We start from the raw sequence: 5419 nt of genomic DNA on the forward strand, positions 1-5419 counted from the left end.
TAATTGTAAACTTGGTAACGATACTTTTTTTTTTCTTCAACAATTATTTATACTATTTCCATATAGATTGTTTGTTACTTATCTTTTCCTTCCTTTCTTTCCTTCTTTTTGTTGTTGTTATTGTTGTTGTTTGGTAAAAGTTACCTTATTTTTATAATAAATTAGCTTGTAACGGACAAGAAAGAGAGGGATGATGCAACTGGTGAACGTGGAGGGCGCATGTGGTCGCTCATAAAAATACTCATCCGAATTATCGATCTAGCAACCGTAACCGTGACGCAACGAATCGTTCGAGAATTTCTAACTAAAGTATAAGACGTTAATGCCCTTCCTCCTCTTACTCCTCCTCCTCCTCCTCCTCCTCCTCCTCCTCCTCCTCCTCCTCCTTCGATAGGATCTTATATTCTAACGCTCGAGCTTAGTCGAACTCGGTCGAAAAGCAACAGGGCCAGGTTCCTCTCTCTTTCTCTTTCTCTTTCTCTTTCTCTTTCTCTTTCTCTTGGCAAACTTCCAACTATCTCTCTTTCTCGCTATCTCGGATGAAAACGCGTATCTTTCTCTATCTTTCTTTCTTCCCTTTTATTTGTATCTTCGTCTCTCTTTTTCTTTCTTTCGCGTAAGAATTTCAATCGGCGTGTGATTCGATCGAGCATCGAAAAGAAGACCGAAATTAGGCAAGAAAATTGGATGAATTTGTTTTTCTTGAAAAGGGGGAAGGGGAACATTGTTATCTTTAGAAATTTAATTCGATTCGAGGAATTCGTCAAAAATCGATTTCAACATCGTTAAATCGATATTAGGACTCGTTGTTAGTACTCGAAAAGTAAAGGAAAGAAATAAAAGGAGGGTGGGACGCCGTGTTAGGGGGAACTCCCCATGTCCGAATAAAGAAAAAGAACGGAGCAGGGAGTTTAAAAAGGAAGGTGTGTTTCCTTCGTAAACGGAAATGCAGGCTGGACACGACGCGGAAGAAACAGAATGCGGGCGAGAGGAAGGTGTTCGCGCGCGCGTAAATGTCCCTTTCGCGTACGTGTGTGCGTGCGCCTCCGCGAACTGCTCCCTGGATTCGCGTAATGGGAAAATCGATTAGGAGTCGAGTAAGTAAGGTGACTGTTCAAGGTGTGCTGATACGTCGGCTGGGAGGTACTATACTGCTCTTTTCCTATCCGTTTTTCCTTTTCTTTTTCTTTTTTTTTTACTTATTTTCGAAGAACTCGAATCCAACTATGTATTTGCGTTCGAATTTTTTCGAATAACCCACCACCACCACCACCAAATTTTTTGAATCAGTCAATAACGTTTTTATTTCTTTGACTAATGAAATTCTTATCGGTTTTTTTTTTTAATATAATAAATAATGGGCTTGGTTGTGAAATTATTTAATATTAATTATATAAAATAATGTGCTATTATTTTGGGCCACTTTATACATAAATATAATTCTCCACTTGATTATCCGCAACGAAAGGCCCGCTTCTCGAATTACTTCTAGTAGGTATCGCATTAAACGTACGCACTCGAAGATTAACTCACGTGAACACGTTGCTCGTGTAAGCTACACGGTTCTAGCGCAATGCTTGTGTACACACATGCACACACATACATAACTATATATAATACCTATCCTACCACTGTGAGTTTCCACATACGAAACTTTCCTCTCTGTCTCTCTCTCTCTATATATATATAATATATTCTTCGTAAGTAAACTAGTTGAATAATAGCAAACGAATTATTTTATAACGATCTATTAAAAGAATAACATTGATGGATAAACGTTATTACTATGATAATCGTATAGTTATTTATTAATAAAAGAAAGGAAAAAAATAGTCTACGTAAGATACAAGTAGGGAGGGAGTCTCGTACAACTACGATTCCTTCCTTTCTTTCTAAGTTTACACTTATTACAGTATCTTCTTCTTTCTATTTTTTCTTTTTTTTTTTTTTACTTTTTTACCATCACGCGTACGTGAGGTCGTGGGGTCGTAAGAAAGTCCAGCGAGACGAATATGCAAACCCATGGATGCAAAGTGGGCCAAGCATGTTATTAGTTTTAATTAATTGATTATATATTCAGCTTGCATCCAGAGCTGAATTACTTCCTTCCCTCTTCTCCCCTACCCCTCTATTTCTTTCTCTCTCACACACACACACTCTTTTTTTAACAAAGTTGCTCTCCGAATGGAAGTTTTAACGATTATCCCCAAAATCGATGATTTTTAATGAAACAAGCAAATGTATTATAAGTAAATATGAAATTATCGATGAAGGTTAATCGTGGACAGACGAATATGACCGTCACGACGATGACGATGATGATGATGGTAGTGGGAGTAGGAATAGGAGTGGGAGTGGGGATGATCAATGAAAGGGTTAAGCGTCGACGCCAGTAGTCCGGCACACAGCTTAAAGCTTTGGGAGAGCTTTTCCCTCTAGCGAGAGGAAACCCTCCGAAGGTTCAATGACGCCGTCGTCGTCGTCGTCGTCGTCGTTGTCGTCGTAGTCGTCGTCGTACTCGTAGTCGTAGTCGTTGGCGGCTCCTCTTCCATCACATATGCATGCGCCTCGTGGTGAATGCAGTAGTAGAGCTCTGTCGCGTTACACCGAGCGCACCTAGAAAGGCACGCTCGTGTCTGCAGCTGTCGCTCTCTCTGTGCCTTTCACGATACTTACCCACGACGGATAACGTCCTTTTCACCATCCCTACCGAAATACATATATATATATATATGCAAATATTATCAAATAAGATGCTTTTTCCAACGTTTCCTCTTTTCTTTTTACATATTCGATGTATGAAAAAAAGAAAAGAAAGTGAGAGAGTGAGAGAGAGAGAGGGGGATAGTAAATATCAATAGGATATTTTCAATTTAATTAGTTACACAAAAAAAACAATGATCCGAAAGAGGAATACATTAAATATATATATATATATATATTTATTAAATTAATAATTTAAAATATATATTAATATTATATATATGTGTATATATATCGAAATCATTTAAAAAAGGATATTTAAAACGATCGACGATAGCAGCATAATATTATAACCCGAAAAGGGAGAAGAACACGTTGGAAAGCGAATTTTCTATTTTGCATCGGGTAAATATTTGCACGAGTTAAGCCAATAAAAGGTCTCACTCCGTCCTCTGTTCTCTCCTCCCTATTGGCTACTCTCAAAGTGTCTTCTTCTTTTTTGTCCCTTTCGAGGCAAGTTGTAACGTCGAAAATAATGACACTCAAATTTTCTTCCCAGTTGGTACAAAAAGAAAGTGAAAGAGAGAGAGAGAGAAAATAAGAGAACGAAAGAGAGAGAGAGAAAGAGAGAGAGAGAGAGAGAAAGAGAGAGAGTGAAGTTCATTGACCCAACGGAAGGCGTCGACCGACTTGGTTTTATTCGAACGTAAGAAAATTACGTTTAAAAGGAAATACCCTCTACCATCAAGAAACAAATAGTTGGATCACGTGTCCTAACTATTCTAATCTTCGTAACACGTTAACCCATATTCCTGACGACATCGTAACGAATCGATGAGAGATATATTTGAAGATAAAGAAAGTTCTCGATAGGATTTAGGGGTTGACTTTTAATACTCTCTCTGTCTCTCTCTCTCTGTCTTTCGAACGGGAAAAATTCGAGTAGGGCAAATTAGAAGATACGATTGGAAGGAGAACGAAGGCGAGAAGGAAAACGCAGAAGCAACAGTGGTCGCGCGCGCGCGTGTACACGAGAAAGAGTCGCCGAAGAGACGACAGAGAGAGAGAGAGAGAAGGAGAAAGAAGGAGCCGGTGGGTGTGTAAGAGAGAGAGAGAGAGAAAGAAAGAGAAGGGGTAGGGCAAGTGGAAAGGACGAGGGTGTTCGCGGGGGCGGATGAAAGGACGCTTACCAGCTACTACCTATTGATCGCCAATTCTTTTTCTCTTGTTGCATATTAGGCGCACTCGGCCTCCTCCTCTCTTTCCTCGATGTGCCGTGTGCGAGCCCACACCTCTCCCTCCTTCCACTTCTTCCAACTCTTCCTCCTCCTCCTCCTCTTCTTCCAACTCTTCGTTTCCTCCTCTACCTTTTCCTTTTTGGTCCTTGCCACCTTTTTCCTATTTCGACTCGTGGCCGTAGAACGCGCGAATCCGCCCCTATAAACCCTGTTTCCCTTTCTTTGTTTTTCTTTTATTCTCTCTCTCTCTCTTTCTATTATTTGGGTAAAAGAAAAAGGGCATATCCTTATTTATATCCCGTTTTCTTTTCCTCGGCGATTCTTACTCGAGTAAGACATTTCAAATGTATGAGATAGATTTGTTAGCGATAGATGATGAGAGGGAAGTGGGTTTTGATTGAAAAAGATTTGAAAATAATAAAAAATAAAAATAAAAAGAAAAGAACAGAACGGAAAAAAAGAGTCTTGTCTTTCTGTTTCAGGTAACAACAATCGTTAAGGGAAAAAGATAGAGATACATACATAGTTGAAGAAGTCTGGTCGTTTCGGTGAGGGAAAGAGAGAAAGAAGAGAGAAGAGGAGAGGGGGAAAGTCGAGGGCGCAAGCGTGCACGTGCTCTTTGCGCGTTCCTATGCCCTAAGCAGTCTGTCCCACTATCAGAAGTGGCACCGAGGACGGAGAAAACGCGGAGGCTAGTCGTCGTCCCTCCGTTGCAAGCACCCCTCCCCGAGTGCGCGGCACCCCTCCAGCGTGCACGGAGGACCACCGCCGCCGCCGCCACCCTCGACGTCGACTGTATAACAACCACCACGACGACGAGGACGGAAACGTTGAAGAAGACAACGACGACAACGAAGACGAAGACGACGACGACGACGACGATCAAGACGAAAACGAAGAAGACGAGGACGAGGACGACGAGGACAAGAAAGACGGATCGTTTGTGACGTCGAAAGAGAAGCACGCGCTACTCCGCCGCGTGCCGCGTCTGCTGTTAGGGGAAGAAAGAGAAGAAGGGGTAGTAAAAGGAGAAGACGACGACGTACAGAGGAGGAAAAGGCAACGTTGGTGGTGGTGGTGGTGGTGGTGGTGGTGGTGGTCGTAGTGGTGGTTGTTCTTCTTCTTGTTGTGGTGGTGGTGGTGCAGTTGCTGCCGGACGTGAACGTGTTGTTGGTGAATAATAGTAATAGTAGTAGTGGTGGTAGTGGTGGTGGTGCTGCTGCTGCTAGTGGTGGGGACGGCACCGAAAGGAAAGAGGTGCTGGAGGAGAACGACGGCGACGGAAAGGAGAAAAGGGAGAACGGTGGTGGTGGTGGTGGTGGTGGTAGTGGTGGCGGCGTTGGTGGTGTTGTTGGTAGTGGTAGTGATAGTAGTGGTGGTGGTGGTGGTGGCGGCGGTGGTGGCGGCGGCGGCGGCAACAGCGGCGGCAACGACGACGACGGTGCTGGAGGAGGAAGAGGAAGAGGAGGAGGAGGGGG

The 5419-nt window shown here is 42.7% G+C and overlaps 1 long non-coding RNA gene across 5 annotated transcripts in view; it reads left to right on the top strand.

The window, feature by feature from the left end:
- Nucleotides 1-4499, top strand: part of LOC122522049 — a 45503-nt gene extending 41004 nt beyond the window's left edge. For all 5 annotated transcript variants that reach the window (XR_006304981.1, XR_006304982.1, XR_006304980.1 and 2 more), the window contains one exon: nucleotides 4424-4499. This is a non-coding gene — a long non-coding RNA (uncharacterized LOC122522049). The remainder of the gene's footprint in view (nucleotides 1-4423) is intronic.
- Nucleotides 4500-5419: the final 920 nt, after the last annotated feature.

This window comes from Polistes fuscatus, unplaced genomic scaffold (assembly GCF_010416935.1).
Source record: "Polistes fuscatus isolate 324 unplaced genomic scaffold, CU_Pfus_HIC Scaffold1, whole genome shotgun sequence".
NCBI lineage: Eukaryota > Metazoa > Arthropoda > Insecta > Hymenoptera > Vespidae > Polistes > Polistes fuscatus.